This window comes from Ornithorhynchus anatinus, chromosome 17 (assembly GCF_004115215.2).
Source record: "Ornithorhynchus anatinus isolate Pmale09 chromosome 17, mOrnAna1.pri.v4, whole genome shotgun sequence".
NCBI lineage: Eukaryota > Metazoa > Chordata > Mammalia > Monotremata > Ornithorhynchidae > Ornithorhynchus > Ornithorhynchus anatinus.
This window is the reverse complement of record NC_041744.1, coordinates 20056393-20072192: the sequence shown is the minus strand read 5'-3', so window position 1 is coordinate 20072192 and position 15800 is coordinate 20056393. Positions and strand designations below refer to the sequence as shown.

The 15800-nt window shown below is 46.2% G+C and overlaps 1 long non-coding RNA gene across 1 annotated transcript in view; it reads left to right on the top strand.

Annotated features, from left to right (window-relative positions):
- LOC120638910 overlaps positions 1-15800 on the top strand; it is a 338450-nt gene that overhangs the window by 48774 nt on the left and 273876 nt on the right. The gene's annotated exons all lie outside the window — the stretch shown is intronic.

Sequence of the window (15800 nt, the reverse complement as noted above, 5' to 3'; positions counted from 1 at the left end):
GCTCTGGAGTCATTCAATTTGTTTTCACGGGGTCTGCAGGGGGAGAGTGTTTGAGCCTCACTAGAAGTGCAGTTCTCCTTTGTGATCACAAGTGGCTCTTGGGTCCATTGTGCTGCCACTTTTTCTGGGCTTTTTCTCACTCCTTGCCAGCTTGCTGGGGGGACGGCGGGGGGCGGGGACAAATGTTCACCTTGCGATCCGCATGCAACAAATTGACGATTCCGACGTTGGCTGGGGAGGGTGCAAAGCCTCATGGCCAGGTCATCGGCCTGGGAAGACCAAAAAGGGCAAAGCTGCGGTGTTGACAGAGGAGAAAGCGGAGAGTGAAGGGAAGAGTTGGTGACGGATCTTAAATCCCACTGATGGGAGTTTGTTTTGGACCTGGAGAGAGATGGGTCTCAATTGATGCTTTCTGGACTCAGTAACTTTAGAGACAAATGGAAAGTCTATTTTCAAAATCTGACATGCTAGAGACTTTTTATGAGGGAAAGTAGTATTACAAATACCACTATTATTATTATTTTGGGGCTTTTATTGAGTACTTACATGCTAAGCGATAAATGGATACAAGATCATAGAGTCCCTATCTCACATGGGGCTTATAATCCAATTTATCCCCATTTTATAGCTGAGAAGACTGAGGCCCAGAGAGGTCTAGTGACTTGCTAAAGGTCACACAGATGAAGAGGATAGCACTAGAGGAGAAAAGTTTGCAAGCTGGGTTGTAATGTGAGTGAAGCACTTAGAGTAAATGTGTACAAAAGGGCTTTGTGAGGGTGTGAGTGTGTGAAAGCGTCAGATGGCCTCAACTTTTAAAGGTATTTTTTTATGATATTTAATTGCTTAGTATTTGCCAAGAGCTGTACTGAGTGCTGGGGTAGATAAAAGGTAATCGATTGGACACAGTCCCTGACCCACAAGGGGCTACCAGTCTAAGGGGGAGGGAGTATTCAGTTGCCCATTATTCTGATAAGGGAACTGAAGCACCCAGGAGTGAATTGGCTTGTCCAAGCTCGCCCAGCAGACATGTGGCAGAGCTGAGATTAGAACCCAGGTCCTTTTGACTTGCAGGCCTTTACTCTTTCTATTAGGCCACGCTGGTTTTCTGCTCGGGTGAAAGCCGAGAGGAAGGATATTAAAGCCTGTGTAGGCGGGGGCTGCTCTGAGCGGGGCCCGACAAGGATTAGATTTGGGACAACAGAGGAAATGAAAGAACCTATGGCCATCCAAGGGAAATAGGAGGGTAACCCTTTGAAGGGGTAGATCCGGGGCAAAATGTCACCCCATTTTGACATATCCAGAGGAAAGAAACTCCCACTTAGACTTCAAAACCGTATAGAACCATATGGATTTCAAGCTGCTCTGAGTGATAAAACTGCCTTCCTAAACGATACTTCTTCCTGGTGATGAACTCTTGATACCCACACAGGGAATGTCTGTCTGTATGTCTGGTCATTCAGAGATAATCTCCTAAATTTGGTCCAATTTCCACCCTTCGAAAATTCTCGTTATTTCCCCCATCCTTCTGAGAGCTTCTATAAGTGGAGTATCCAGCGAGCTCCTAGCTTTCACTGAAACGCTGAGTCGGGTGTTTATAGCTTAAAGGAAGGATTTTGTGCTCAACTTTATTTCTGATAGCCCTCATTCTCCTGTAGAGAAGGAAAGTGTTGGATCATTTAAGATAACAGGATTAGATAGCAGGCAGATTAATAGCAGAAGGCATCAAAATACCTTTAAGTGATTTATATCTTCTACACTGCACATGATTTGGGAAATAGCACTGATAATCAACCGCTGTAATACTAACACTTTTTAAAGAGAGATTGTTTTTAGGTTTGGGTTTTCTTTTTTTTCTTGAGATCTGGTGTTCTTACTATTTATAATGGGGAATTATTCTACTTGGATGGAGTGAGTAAATTTAAATAACTGTATTTGCTAAGGACTTCGGGTTTAGTCTAGTGCTTAACACACAGTAAGGTAGATACAAGATAAGGTGGGATGCAGTACCTGGCCTTTGGGCCGTACAGTCTAAGCTCTAGAGACATTGAATTTCCATTTTACAGATGAGGAAACTGAGGCTCAGAGCAGTTAAATTGCTTGCCCGAGTAGCAGAACTGGGGTTAGAACCCAGGTCCTCTGACTCCCAGACCTCTAGTCTTTCTACCAGTCCCCACAGCTTTTCATATTAAACCCTAAGGCATTCAAACAATCCATAGAATTTAGTGAGCGCCTACAGTGTGCTGTATTGAACATTTGGAGAATACAATAGAGAACTCTCTCAAGGAGCTTATAGTCTAATGAGGGAGAAAAGTCCAGAAAATTATAGAAAAGAGGAGGAAGATCTGGATATCAAAGTGAGATGGATCTGAAACACAAGCTATCAAATAGTACAACTGACTCTCAGGTGATGACATCTGTGTTTAGCTGAGGGCATTTATTAACAGGTTCTGGTGCTTTCATTTCCACTCTCAGTGACTATCATATGGCATAGTGAATAGAACACGGACCTGGGAGTCAGAAGGTCATGGGTTCTAGTCCCGGATCTGCCACTGTATGACTATGGGCAAGTCCCTTCACTTCTCCGGTCCTCAGTTACCTTATATGTAAAACAGGGATTGGACTGTGAGCCTCACATGAGGCGGGGACTTTGTCCAACCTGATATGCTTGTATCCACCCCAGCGCTTGGAACAGGACCTGGAACATAGTAAGTGCATAACATACACCAACCCAAATGACCTCATGGCAGTTGATTGAATACAGGCTTTGAACAATGGGTTGACTGGTCTCTAATGTTCAATAGTATTTATTGAACCCTGCCCGCCTTAGCCCTTGTGACACTTCCTTGTCCACTACCGCTGTGATGAACACCATCAGAAAATGTTGAGGGTGAGTCCTTGGAGTGGAAACAGTCAGCATTGGGGCTGACTTCTGTTGCTATGGCAACTGGGCAACCGGTCCACAGAGGAGGCTGAGATGGTGAGACACGTGTGTGCGGACCAAATGGCAGGGAAAAATGAGGATTGCCATTCTTCACTGAGTGAAGGGTGATGCATGAAATTCGATGGCCATTTCCGCTCGTCTGTCTTTGGGAAAGGCTAATTATCTTGGCATGCGCAGTACAGTCATCCTGGGAACTCCTGGCAGGGAACGGTGGGGACTGAAATGCCCCCTCTGTCCCTGAGAGCTGTTAAGGGAGCAAGTTAGCTCTCATTCCCACAGTGCTCCCTGTGTACCCTGAACCCACAAAGAAGTTCTACCTCTCCCCCGCCCCATCCTTCTTATATCATATTGACTGAGCTTCCCACAGAATGGACAGTCCGGTCCCGGCTCCCAGGTCCGTGAGTCAGAAACCTCCCACTTCCTGGATTTGTGCCGCTCTTGCTTGCTCCCAACTTCATGCTTGCTTTCCTGTTCTCACGCTCCCTTTCGGTTCCGTGGGTGCTGCGTGTTGTAGGAGAGGTAACTTTTGATCAGGGCCTAGGGGCATTTGGATGTTGAGATTCTCCCCCTTCCTCCGGGGGCAAGTAGCTCTCCCAAGTGCTTAGTAAAGTTTTCTGCACACTGTAAGCACTCACTAAAGACAACTGATTGATTTAGCCAATTGCTGAACCAGGTCCAGTTGGAGAGCTATTGCTGAGGGAGGCAGGTTTGACTCAAGGAAGAGAGGTGTGTGTCTGTGAACATGCGTGTGGAGAAGACTATTGTTTTGCTCTTTTCAATCAATCAGTTGTATTTATTGAGCACTGTACTAAGCGCTCAGAGTATAATACAACAGAATTAGCAGATTCTTTCCTCACCCATAGCGAGTTCACAGTCCAGAGGGGGAGACGGACGTTCAACCAGTAACTTAGTTCAGCCTTTGGAATTATGCATCCCCACAGAAAAGGTATTCACTGTCCACCAGAGATTTATCTTGGGAATTTGTTTCTGGAGGAACAAAAAAAAGGCAGTCTTGAAATATCCCTCTCCTTTCCCCACCATTCTAAATAGTTCGTATGGGAAGGCAGAAAGAGAAGAGCTTGCATTGGGCACCACTGTTGGGTGTCACCAAAGACGCTGCTCTAAACCACAGAGATCATACCTACTCTCTCGTACTCTCCCAAGCATTTAGTATAGTGCTCTGCACCGTTGTGCTCAATCCATACTGTTGATTGGCTGAGTGCCTAGTAACCTAGGCTGAATTAAGTCCTTGGGAGGGAAGCAGCATGGCATAGTGGATAGAGCACGGGCCTGGGAGTCAGAAAGTTGTGGGTTCTAATCCCAGCTCCTCCATTTGTCTGCTGTTTGACCTTGAGCAAGTGACTTCACTTCTCTGGGCCTCAGTTATGTCATCTGTAAAATGGGAATTGAGACTTGGAGCTCCATGTGGCACAGGGGCTGCATCCAACCTGATTTGCTTGTATCCACCAAGTGCTCAGTAAAGTGCCTGGCACATAGTAAATGCTTAACAAATGCCATTATTATTAATCAAAATGAAACTCAAGGAACTCCCAATCTAACAGGGGGAGGCAGGCTCACGCAGATGACTTAAAAGTGTAGGACCAGGAGAAAGGGGAAAAGTGATAGCTGGGGGGTATCAGAATTCTTTCATGCTGCTGTTTCTCACTTCACGGGTTCTTTGTACTGTCACAAATTGACGATGATTCAGACGGCCCGATGGAAAGTCCCGTGGAGACCCCAAGGCCTTAGTAGCCAACGCTCTTCACAGACTTGACCTTCTTCGTCAGTGCCGAACATCCACTTCGAGATGGAAAAAGCCCCTGGGCAGATTAACCCGTCCACATCTGGAGTTTCAATTTCTCTGTCAGCTTCAGAGGGAAGATGGTTTATCCATCATCTTCCATCTCTTCCCAAGTTCCTTCCTCTCCCCCCAAGGCCAGAAGGAGCCACGATACCTGGGGAAATGTCATCAGATGTTCAGAGTCCAGTGCAGATTCTGCTCCCTCAACGAGAGGTCTCTGGTAGTAGTAATAACAATTATGGTACTTAAGTGCTTTACTATGTGCCAACCACTGTTCTAAGCGCTGGGGTAGATATAAGTTCACCAGAGTTGAACACAGTACCTGTGCTACTTGGAGCTCACACTCTTAATCCCCATTTTACAGATGAGGGAACTGAGGCCCAGAGAAGAAGTGACTTGCCTAAAGTCACCCAGCTGAGAAGTGGCAGAGCTGGGATTAGAACCCATGACCCCTGATGCCCAAGCCCCTGCTCTTTCCACTAAGCCACGCTATTACTTGTACCATCTACCAACTCTGTACTATTGGATTCTCCCAAGCATTTAATGCAGTCCTCTGCGCACAGTAGTGCTCGATAAACACCATTAACTATCTAAACGGAGGTTCCATCCCGTTGTTCGTGATGGGACTCCATCAGCATGGTCTAGTGGTTAGAACACGGGCCTAGGAGTCAGAAGGACCTGGGTTCTAATTCTGGCTCCTCCACTTGTCCGCTGTGACCTTGGGCAAGTCAGTTAACTTCTTTGTGCCTCATCTACAAGATGGGGATTAAGACGGTGAGCCCTGTGTGGGACAGGGACTGCATCCAACGTGATTAGTTTGTGCAAGCATTGCTCTAAGCGCTGGGGTAGATACAGAGTACATGCTTAACAAATACCACCATCGTTATCTTCATCAGATAAGGCGATGGGAGATTTGATTCCACATAATGGATGGAGCACAGGCCTGGGAGTAGGGGACTTGGGTTCTAATCCCAGCTGCACCACTTGCCTGCTGGGTGATCTTGGGTTAATCACTTAACTTTTCTGGGCCTCAGTTTCCTCATCTGTGAAATACTTATTCTCCCTCCGTCATAGACTGTGAGGCCCAGGTGGGACAGGGACTGTGTCCAACCCGATTTACCTGCATGTATCCCAGCACTTAGCACATAGTAAGCACTTAGTAAAGACCACAGTTAGTGCTTCTATTGGACAAGTGTTTCATTATTTGAACAGAGTCGCTAGAATTCTCAGCTAGCTCTGTCTTTTTGGAGTTGAATTTTGGGTTAAAAAAAAAAATTAAGAAAGTAATTGTCCTAATTCTCTGTTTTTTAGGCAGAGTGATGTATCTTGTTTCTCTGTCTTGGTTTCTTTGCAATTCATCTCTTAAAAAATAATAGGTATTGAGGTATGTGGGGGGGGGGGAATCTTCCCTTTTTCTTTTTTTTTTTGCTTCTGGTGATCACACCATAAAAGGTTTATAATGTTTAGAAAACCAAGGCATTTGTCATCATGCAAAAGTAAATATAGGTGGGTTGCGATTACACTATGGATTTAGACAAATATCTCCAACGTGGGTTGTTTGATAATGGAACTCGTGCAGCTTAGTATGTTTCAGAAAACATCTGGAGACATATCGAAACTCCACTTCAGCGGTTAGTTCCCAGTCGGAGTGTTCGTATTTACCCAGATGAGTCAAGAGAAATGAAAGCTCCGATCTGGAAAGTTACTAGCATGATTTATTATTGAAGCTGGGTTTTTTCCAGCAAAATATACCAGTAGAAATATAAATAGCACAAAAGTGGTGCAAGCAGTTCAGTACGCCTGCTGTTTTAACACAACTTACAATTTTGAAAGCATTTCAGATTTATTACCCTGCCATCCTCTAAGTCACAACTTAGCTATGACGTAGTTACAGCCGTTAGCCTGGGGGAAGACTCTAGACAGAGAAGCTTTCTTATATATCAGTGATACATCCTTCCCCCCACTCATGAAAAAGCGCATTTTCTTACGCAGACATATCGGGTTGTCTCTTAACATTGTCAAAGCGATTTTTCCACCAGCAGCTGAAACATTTACCTGTTTGTTTATTCCTTAGGCAGAACAGTTCAAGCCCTCCGTAGTAGACACTTTCTCGAGTGAAACTGTGGACTTTTTGTACACGGGAAATGTTTTTCATTTTCAGCCGGACTGTCCAGTTGTCTAGAGAGTTCCCTCAGAAACCGAAGGGTGAATGCCCCGTTTGAAATTCCCCATCACATATTTATTTTATAAAGCCACATTTCCCACTAGAAGGCTGTGGAAAAAACCAGCAGGTTTAGCTCCAAAACCCTCTTTCTGAGGGCGAAAACGTCGACTGGCCAACGAGCGAACGAACACCTCGGTTTTAAAGGGAAATGGAATTGGGGTGAACTTGGAATTCATTTTTATGGTGCCAGAAGAGGAGTTATTTCTGCCATGCATAGAAACCCACTTGTAAACAAACTTTGCATTCTTTGGCAGGATTACGTTATGCGGTCTAGTTCTAAATCAGGTTTCATCTGCTCTCTCAGAGGAAGTACATAATAGAGCAGCGTGGCCTAGTGGATTGAGCACGGGCTTGGGAGTCAGAAGGACTTGTGTTCTAATCTCCATTCCGCCACTTTGTTGCTGTGTGACCTTGGGCAGTCTCTTTGCTTCTCTGGGCCTTAGTTATCTCATCTGTAAAGTGACGATTGACTGTGACTGTGAACCCTAAGCGGGACAGGGGCGGTGTCCAACCTGATTAGCTTGTATCTACCCCAGCGCTTAGTGCCTGGAGCATAAGTGCTTCAGAAATTCCAATTAAAAAAAAAAATGAAATGCCCCAGCCTCCGGATTGAACAAAAGTCTTGTTTCTTCAGGCCAAGTTACTCCCCAGGTGGCCTGGAAGACTTGGAAATCCATCGGGCTTTCAGGGATTTAGGTGATTACTGCTGACAGGAATCCAGAGAGAAAGCTCAAGGAAAAGAGGTGTGGGCCATTTCCTGTCCTTCAGTAATCATACTCATTTGGAATCAGGTGCTAATTTGGCATTTCCCAAGTACTAAAGGCTGATTTGATGTAGGAACAGCATGTGCCTCCAATTCAGGCTTCTGGAACCCTTACCCAAAATTCTGTGCAAACCAACCCATCCCCTTCCCAGATCCGATTATCGATTGTCCAGTGGGATTGATAAACTGAGGATAGGTCAAGGGAGATACTATAGTAGGGTAGGGATGATGTCCAACCTTATTAGCTAGTATCTACCCTGGTGCTTAGATCAGAGCTTGACATATAGTAAGCTCTTAATAGATACCATTTGTTTTAAAATCTCTTGCCAAAGAGGTGTAGATCTCCATTAGGTTAATCAGAGAGTGTCATTTGGGAGGGGAGGGATTCGTGGGAGCTAAAGGTATAATTAAGTTGGGCAAGGGTGGAGGTGGTTTATTTGGATGATCCTAAGTCAGTGTTTTGGGTCCTTCACGGTGTCCCACACTTCTCAATATGAAAAGACTAGGGTTGTATCTACTCTAGTGCTTAGAACATAGTAAGCACTTAATAAATATCATGAAAAAAATAGCAGGGTGAGGAAACATCCTTCTAGGAATTCCTACAGTCCTGACTTTGATTTTAGTCAATCGATCAGTGGTATTTATTGAGCTCCTGGTGTGAGCAGAGCACTATCTTAAGCACCTGGGAGAGAATAGTAGAGTTGGTAGATGTGTTCTCTGCCCTCAAGAACCTTACAATCTACTGGGAAAGGCGGACATGAATAAATGATTCTTTATAATGGCATTTAAGTGCTTACTATGTACCAAGCACTGTTCTAAGCCCTGGAGTAGATACAATGTAATCAAGTTGTCCCATGTGAGGCTCACAGTCTTAATCCCCATTTTACAGATGAGGTAACTGAAGCCCACAAAAGTGAAGTGACTGGCCCAAAGTCACAGAGCTGACAAGTGGCGGGGCAGGGATTGGAACCCACGACCTCTGACTCCCAAGCCCGTGCTCTTTCTCTAAGCTGCACTTTCTTATATTGTCCCTTTTATGAGGGACAGATAGTGTTTAAGTTCCACCTGTATATATTCTTCCAGTGCTTAGAGTGAGTATCCAAGTGCATAGATGACACAGAAGGGAGGGAGAATAGAGTGGGGATATGGGAGGTTAGTCAGAGAAGGCTTCCTGGAGAAAGTGTGATTTTTAGGAGGGTGTTTGAAGATGGGGAGTGAGGTGGTCTGTTGGATAAGGAGGGGGAAGGAGTTGCCGACTTGTTCATCCCAAGCGCTTAGTACAGTGCTCTGCACATAGTGAGCGCTCACTAAATACTATTGAATGAATGAGTTCCAGGCCGGAGGGCGTGAGCAAGGGGTCGACAGGCAAGAATGAGGTACGGAAAGTAAGGTCGGGGTTAGGGGAGCCAAGTGTGCGGGTCGGGTTGCAGTGGAAGAGGAGTGAGGATAAATAGGAGGGTGAGAGCTGATGGAGTGCCTTAAGTGATTTCCTAGTCCCTGTCACATCTTATCGAATGCCTTATCCCAAGGCAAAACACCGGCCCTGCAGCCGTTCTGGAATTTGAGCTTTTCATGCCATAGATGCCTTAGCTCTTCTGTCTTCTGGGCTGTTCCCTTCTGATATGCCCCCTTCCTTTGGCCAAGCAGAAGCTGCAGGCAACCTGTCTGAGATGCCAGGTTTGACGACATGCCCCCTCACCCTAAACTTGAAATCCTGGTGTCTGTCTGTCTCAGCCATGGGGGATTCTCTCCCACCCTCTCTTCCCATCTTGTGAAATAGGAGCACTGTCATCCTGGGTCTCCATGGGCTGGTAAGCAGTTTGTGTTGAAAGGTTCTCCTGGCGGACATTTAAGCTGAACCCTGAGCATCCGAGTTAGGGTAGTTTTCTGTGGTGGATGTCGTCAGTTGGCTTTTGATTTCTCATGCTTTAGGGGAGCATCGCTTTTTCAGAACCCTGGTACAGAGTAGGATGGGGATCGATATTTGTTCCTAAAGCGTAGCCGTGTGGCCTGATAGAGCAATGAGCTTGGGAGTCAGAAGGACTTGAGTTGTAGTCCTGGATCTGCCACTCGTCTGCTGTGTGACCTTGGGCGAAAAACTTAATTTCTGTGTCTGTTACCGCCTCGGTAAAATGAAGATTTTGACTGAGCCCCATGTGTCCAGTCTGATTACCTTGTATCTACCCCACATTTTAGAACAGTGCCTGGTACATAGTGAACGTTAAAAAAAAAAAAATACCATGAAAAATGGCAAATGCATAAGGTGGCAGCAAGGCCTAGTGAAAAATGCAGGGTACTGGGAGATGGTGGACCAGTGTTTTAACCGTGGCTCTGCTCCTGGCCTACTGTGTGACTTCATCATGTAACTTTTCTGGGCCTCAGTTTCCTCACTTGTAAAATAGGAAGAAGATAGGGGTCCTCTCTTCCCTCTGCATTTGTGAACCTCTTGAATTTGAGAATTCCCCCCGGAGTTGGGCACTGATGCAGTGAAGCTATAAATCCAGTGATGGCTGGATCTCGGACGAGAACAAATGACTTCATTATTTCCCCACACATTTCTCCTATGAGGCCCACTTCCAGTGTCTCCCCCAAATAAAACTTTAATACACTAAATGGACACACTTCTCTTTCTCATTTGTATGTCAGCAAGTTAGGGACCATTGAAAAACCACATGCTGTTAAGGCAGTCTTTACTGGAAAAATGTATCGGAGAGGCATAAATATTCAGGAGGACTAGAAATTCATTAAGGATAAAACTAATGGTACAACTGGAAAGGTACCAGGTTTCCATTATGTTGGGTCTTCATCATTGCAAGACTCACAAGCATAGGAGAAGTTCTTAAAGCCTTCCTTTCCTCTTCTCCCACTCCCTTCTGCGGCACCGTGACTTGCCCCCTTTTTTCATCCACCCCTCCCAGCCCCACAGCACTTACGTACCTGTCTGTAATTTTATTTATTTCTATTATCTGTCTCCTCCTTTAGACCGTAAACTCATTGTGAGCAGGGAATGTGTTTATTTATTTCTATTATCTGTCTCCTCCTTTAGACCGTAAACTCATTGTGAGCAGGGAATCTCTTCCAAGCGTTAGTGTTCCGCACACAGGAAGCACTCAGTAAATAGGATTGACTGAATAAAGGAGCAAGGTTAGTAGTTCCTGGGTGGCTGTGGCTGACAGGCAGTTGAAATCACCCACTGCCCTCCAGACCTGTGATAATCGGGTCGGATGGTGTCTCTTGGTTACTCTGTACTCTCCGAAGCGCTTAGTACAGTGCTTTGCACACAGTAAATGCTCATTAATGTTGATTAATGCTGATCCCACACTCACAGCCTGAGGACTAGGGGGCAGAGATAGCCAGTGTTGTTTTGACACAAGATTAATGGTGGTTGAGAGTGCATTCATTGTGGGAGGAGTTGAATCTTCCATCAAGGAGCAAGGGATTTCTGCCCACCTAGGCAAACTCTGGAGCTAAGGTTTAGCCTGCCATAGAGTCCATACCAAACCCCTCAACAGGGCTTCAGAAGACTGTTTATTCATTATGGTACTTGGTTCATGAGCAGGGAATGTGTCTGCTAATTCTCTGGCATTGTACTCTCCCAAGCCCTTAGAACAGTGCTCTGCGAATAGTAAATGTTCAGTAAATACCATTGATTGCTTACTCTGTGCTAGGCACTCCGATGGATAGAGGATGATGAGATCTGCCACAATGCTTGGCCCACCCGAGAACTTCCAGTCCAAGAGGAAGGGCCACTGTCTTTGACTCTCGCCCTCATTTTCCTCACCCGAGGCTCAGAGAGGTCAATAGACTTGCCTGAGATCCCCCAGCAGGGCAGGGGCAGAACGGGAACTAGAAATCGTCTCCTACCTTCGGGCCCCGTGCCCTCTCCCTCATGCCGCGTCGAAGCGGATGAATTGGGTGGAAAAGTCCCTGGAGGAACTGATTAGTGCGGCGTCGACGTCTCATGGAAATGTCTGGGGATTTTGGCCGCCGCATCCTGTGGCCTGGCTTCCGTCCCTGCCGAATACCTGAGCTGAGGGAGGAATGTGTGTCACAGCTCTCTTCCCACTCGAGGACCGTCCGTCCCCGGCTGAGGTCTGAGAAGACTCGGGACACTGGCGGGGTCTGGTGGTGAGAGCCGAAGTCCTCGGGGTCAGAAAGAGTGGGCGCCTTCAGAGGTTGTCGCTTGGGTGGAGAGCAAGTTCTGAGGGTCCGTACTTAGTGCCTGAAGGAGTTGAGAGTGAGAGGCTTTTGGGGGGGGAGGGGGGGAGGTCCAGAAAAGGGACCAAACAGTGTCCCGAGGCTGGTCAGGATCTACTATCTGAACAGCAGGGTGAGAAGCCTTGGTTCTGTCAGCCAGACATGACCCTCCAGAGGCGTACCAGATTTCATGGCTCCAGCTGCCATCCCCAGGGCGTGGCACGCCTTCAGAGGACAGCCGTGCCCGTGGGCTGGACAGAAGCAAATCCAACCTCGTGATTTTCCATTCCCTTTAGCCTCTCCACCGTGCATGTGCCAGATGGAATCTGTTCTTCAGCACACAGAGCACCCTGGTGAGCTCCCAAGGGCCTAGTTGGAATTTTTTCTCAGGATTCCAGGGGTGAAGTGGCAAATCTTCATAGCGGATTGGTGGTTCCAAGGGAATCGAGGGACCAGGGGTTTCCCTCAGTTTTGTCATACGGGAAACCTGTCATGGGAGTCGGGTAGATCCATTAACTTCAAGAATTATTTTCTCCATGAGGCTTTCTCCAGTAACTTCCATCTCCTCTGTTTGTGTTCTTGGCCTTTAAGATAAGTCGATCAAGAGAGTTGGAACGATGACATGTTTTTCCATATTCCTGCTATTATTAGTGTGGCCATTGTTCCTCCTATATAATAATTATGGTATTTAAGCGCTTAGTATGTACAAGGCACTGTCCTGAGTGCTGGGGTGGATACAAGCAAATCGGGTTGGACACAATCTCTGTCGCACATGGGGTGCTCACTCTCAATCCCCATTTTACAAATGAGGTAACTGAGGCCCGGAGAAGTGAAGTGACTTACCCAAGGTCACACGGTGGGCATGTGATGGAGGGGGGATTAGAACCTCGGTCTTTGTGACTCCCAGGCCCGTGCTCTATCCACTATGCCACACTGCTAGTGCAGTGCCTGGCACATAGTCAACACTTCACAAATACCATTTAAAAGAAAAAAAATAGGTCTCACTCCATGTACCTGTTGGGATGCTGAGGAGAAGGTGAGGCAATGGTGAGTCTCTCCGGGGACGGCTCCATGTCAGAAGAAATTGCTACGATACCATTTTTCCCTAACTTTGGATACTGAGGAAGCCCCTTTGCAGGTTCAGAGAGAACTGACGGTATTTCTTTACACGTTTGAATCGATAGGCAGAAGGAGGGTGAAAGCACTCTCCTTTCCTTTCTTTCTTTCCTTTCTTGAGAAGCAGCGTGGCTCAGTGGAAAGAGCACGGGCTTTGGAGTCAGAGGTCATGAGTTCGAATCCCAGCTCTGCCACTTGTCTGCTGTGTGACCTTGGGCAAGTCACTTCACTTCTCTGGGCCTCAGTTCCCTCATCTGTAAAATGAGGATGAAGACTGTGAGCCCCACGTGGGACAACCTGATTCCCCTGTGTCTACCCCAGCGCTTAGAACAGTGCTCTGCACATAGTAAGCGCTTAACAAATACCAACATTATTATTCCTTTCTAAGATGCACAGTGGAGACTGGAAGCTCGTTATGGTCAGGGAACGTGTCCATTAATTCTGTTGTAGTGTACTCTCCTATATGCTTAGCACAAGGCTCTACTCATAGGAAGCATTCAATAAATCCAATTGATTGACCCTGAGGCCGTGAACACAATGGGGAATTTGGGGGGGCAATAGTTCAGCTAAAACAGTGTCTCTCTTTTTCTGTCTCTTTTTTATATCTCTCTGTCTCTGTCTCCCCAGCTCCTTCTCCACCAAGCTCAGACTGAGACCTTCCAGGAGGTAATGAACTGGGCAACAGTTGCTGGCTTTGTCAGCCCAGAGAAGGATTTTGTAAGCGTGGGCTATAACTCCCAGTAATGAAAGGGTGGCACTATTCCTATCTAGTTGCTATTGATTATTTTCAGGCATGGAAATAAACCAATCTTTAAATGGTGCAGAGGGCTCCTGTTCTTGGTGATCTCGAGTATATAAATCTTCCCTTGTGACTTCTATTCTGTGTCGGTCTGTGCCTGGTAGCAAGCATAAGCAGGTTTTTAATTAAAGTAATGTGGGTCACTCAGTGTCATACCTTGACTGCCTCATCAAGCCACCCTGACATCAAAATATTCTAGCATTGTTTTGAGAGGGAATTTTAGAGCCGGGTAGCAAAACCCTGCTTCCGGGGCTATGCTAATTTTCCCTCCAGCTTGCTGAGCGGGCTAGTTTTTCAGCACTGGGGTTGACTGAATATATAGAAAATCTTAGCAATGCGAGCCAGTGCAGAAAATATTCGAGTAACAGACACAGTTTTACTTCTGAAGGTGAAGCTGGAGATCTCTAGGGTGGATTTTTTCTTTTTTTTTTTGCGTGACCTTGAAGCTCTTTTAGCCGTAGAAACAGTTTACACAGTATTTGAGCGTTTATTGCTATTTGCTTTCTGTGCAGAGCACTGTACTAAGCGCTTGGGAGAATACACTGCCACCGAGTAGGCAGACGAGTTCCCCGTCCACAAGGAGCTTACAGAAGGGAGACAGTGGGCATATTAGAATCTGGTACCAAGGTAAGTGGTTGGGGCTTCAGAAGATCCAGGTTATGGTCTTTGTAATGCCACTGGCCTACAGTCACATAACCTCTGGGTATCATGGATTATTCATCCGTAAAGTGGGGGTGGTAATTCCTGTTCCCTTCTATCATTCTGGAAAGTGTAGTGAGGACAAAATGAGGGCGGTAACATGAAAGCGCCTCAGGAAAATGAAGTTCCCAGTGGACTCAAGAAATTATCATTTAGCTCTTGGGTGTTGGCGGGGTTTTCTTGCTTATCTAGCCCCAAAACCTAGTTCCATGAAGAAAACTCTGAGATTTCAGAGTCTGGGAGAAGCGACACCTTCCCCTCCGTTACCCTTTGCAGTCCGCACATGGAAGAGTCCAAGGTGTCAGGAACTTCCAAACAGAAAGTGTCCCCTTGAGGTCTTCTACGAGAGGATGGAGCTGAGTTGTGCAGTTACAAGGGAACAGCCAAGGCCAGACATCCTGTGGGGGTCCCCTCCCCCCACCGGCCTGCCTCCTGGACGTGTTCCTGGTGACCGTGACCCGATTCAGCAGAAAATGTCAGCCTCCCCTCCCCCGGGTAAAAATGCTTAAGCCTGTGGACCTCCCTCCTCAGGAAGGGGGAGGTGTGAAGTGCTTTTAAGCAGCCCTGGTCTCTCCTGGGGGATGGGGCTTGAGCGCTGCTAAGTAATATTGATCGGGACTACTAAATCGGCCGAAGAGAAAGGAGAAAGGGAACCAGTGAGAGGGAGAAACTGAACAACTGGCTGTAATAATTAGCCCCAAAGCCAGTTCAGATCACCCTTAGAGCACGGAGCAAAATGGCCTCTGGCCGGGCTCATTACCAAACGTTTTTTAAAAGAGTAAAAATCTAAAAATGATTATTGAAGCAAACCCAAGTTCAGAATTGTTTTTTGGGTAACAGATACTTGGTTATTCAGCTTGAGTGTGTATATCATAACTCTGTGGAGTGAAAATAAGGAAAATGGAAAACCAAATAATAGGTTCAATGATTCTTCCACCCTTTTTGTAAGACAAACAACTGTGTCATCTATTTCTGCCTTGAATTTATGAAACTGTTTGCTTCTAAGGGAATTCAGATGCATTAGGTCATTTCTCCTCAAGCAATCCTGTTTATTGAACATTTACTGTTAGTGGAGCATGGTATTTAGCACTTGGGAGAGTATTAAACATTCGGTAGACATGAATCCTGCTCTCAGGGAGCTTACAGTATGACAGGGACAGGCATGGAAATAATTTACAAATAGGAAGAAAGCAAGAAGAAATAGTCTTCCATCCCCTTAAAATATGCAAGAATTCTGGGCGCATTCAGTAGTGAAGTAAA